Here is a 2,090-nt window from a genome sequence, read left to right as displayed (position 1 = left end):
TTTGTTAACATGTTTCGTTCGACCTGAAGATGCCAATATAATTGGCGAAAACGTTTGTCGTTAAAATATAGCCTATGTAATGTTAATTTTGTCATACCATAAATTTTATTGTATTTCTTACTGTTAAGTATTGACTGAATTACATTCTTTTTTCATTTGATATTGTACTTAACGGACCAATATGCCATTAAAATGAGAATTGTATTGTTTTCCATTGATTGTATCGTTGCTTACGTGATTACACAAGCTGGCGCATAGCACGATCGAGAGTAGGTCTCTGTGAGTCATGACAATTTCTGCCGCTAGGTCCGCCTCTCTGCCCTATGAAATGATGAATAGTACCATTACAAAGCATTGTGCATCGTGAAAATAGTTCGATTAATTGTGCATTACTCATTGAGTACGAATATTACAAATATGCCAAGCATATTACAGTGTTATTTGAAGTTTGTTCAGCTAAGTTATATTCGAAAATTGTCTGTGTTTTGCTATGTGAAGAACTCTGTACCAACAGGTCGTATATTTATAGGTTAAGGTAAATGTCAAAGTTCTCTCATATAACAAGCAATGCTATGTTAAAAGTGGCGAATTGCATTTTCCGACTCTCGAATGATGTGACCCGAAATATAAAATAATTTTATGCATTGTTTCACTTACCAAGCATTACTGATATAGGCCTAATGAAAATGTGAACGACGTGATGTAAACATTGAAGATAATGTTGTTACTGTTCTCCCTTTCTCTTTTAGAAAATACCGACAAAAGTAATGAATTATTTTCATGCTGTACTTATTAGGTAATTAATGTGTATTTGTCTGTATTTTAGACCTGTGTATTGTTACGTAATTATCAGTGAATTAGGTAAGAGAACTTAACAAGGTTAGTATGAGATTAGGTAATGCACCTCAAACTGGTAACTAATGGCTGCTGCGAAATAGGCTGAGGTGGTTATCGTGTGAATCAAATTATATCTAGAATATCTAGTTTCATTAAATACGGATACGTAAAGTTTTTTTTTGTTCTTTTTTTTTTTTTGTTTTAGCATTTGTTTGTAATTTTGTGAGGTTATGTCTAGCCTAATTTATTTTTATTCTTGTATCATTACCAATACATTAATTTATTTTATATTCATTTCAGGTGTTACGGAGGTGTTACATCTATGGTGGCAACTCTACTTATGTTAGGATATGAAGTAACAATATATATTCAACTTCATCATTTGCTAAAAATTAAAGAAAACTGTATGTCTTCGACTCATTCCATCGTCATTTTTTCTTACGTATGTGAACCACGTTCATTCTAAAAGTGCTACATTAAATGAACACTATAGACAACGTGATGGAACAATTTACAAGTTACTGTTAAAGCGCTCAACATTTTCAAGTGGTGCTATACCCATTGTTTCAAAATGTACATACATATTTTTACATTTCTATAAGAGGTGTCATAAATTATTTCAGCATATTTGTAAATTCTTCAAAATTAATTCTTCTAATTAAGACCATAAAGTAATGAAATAATATAGCCTAGGCCTATATGTGATTTTATACTACCGGTATTGATGTTGATCTTGGTAAATTAATCCAATTTCACAGTGTTGTCTTTTGTATTGTGGTTCATAACAATTATAACAGTACGTACGTGGAAATGTTTTTAAAATAATAAATCCTAGCTCATGATTTTAAGTGGTCGTTTCAATGGGAGGTTATATTGGAAAGATGATCACAAATGGATAATTTACTGCAAGATACAAGAACTGAATATAAGTGAGTGTTCCGTTGAAAGTGAAAGTGAAAATTTCGTTTTACAAGAGCTAAGTAGGCGTAATATTTATTTTAGAAATTATTTGAAAGCTACAGAATGTGAAGAATAGACCTGTAACCATAGAAATCAACTGCGAATGGTGAGTGGCCAGGTTTCATTAATAATTGAAAGCAAGTAAAAATTATTTTCTTCTTATCATCCTGTTTTCAATATTTAAATTTAAGCACCTTTCTCTTCCTTGTTATTTCGTGAGAGATTACTTCATACTATCACGTAAGTTAAATTTTTTCTGTACAGATAATAAAAATTACATACATAAGTAGGCT

The 2,090-nt window shown here is 31.1% G+C and overlaps 1 long non-coding RNA gene across 1 annotated transcript; it reads left to right on the top strand.

The window, feature by feature from the left end:
* Positions 1 to 256: 256 nt before the first annotated feature.
* On the top strand, positions 257 to 1,524 carry LOC138705034 (uncharacterized). Its single transcript, XR_011333543.1, has 2 exons — positions 257 to 535; positions 1,138 to 1,524. It is a non-coding gene; the product is annotated as an uncharacterized lncRNA (long non-coding RNA).
* Positions 1,525 to 2,090: the final 566 nt, after the last annotated feature.

Source organism: Periplaneta americana, chromosome 8 (assembly GCF_040183065.1).
Source record: "Periplaneta americana isolate PAMFEO1 chromosome 8, P.americana_PAMFEO1_priV1, whole genome shotgun sequence".
In the NCBI taxonomy this organism is placed as follows: Eukaryota; Metazoa; Arthropoda; class Insecta; order Blattodea; family Blattidae; genus Periplaneta; species Periplaneta americana.
Note: the sequence above shows the minus strand (reverse complement) of the source record. Positions and strands in the feature narration are given on the sequence as shown.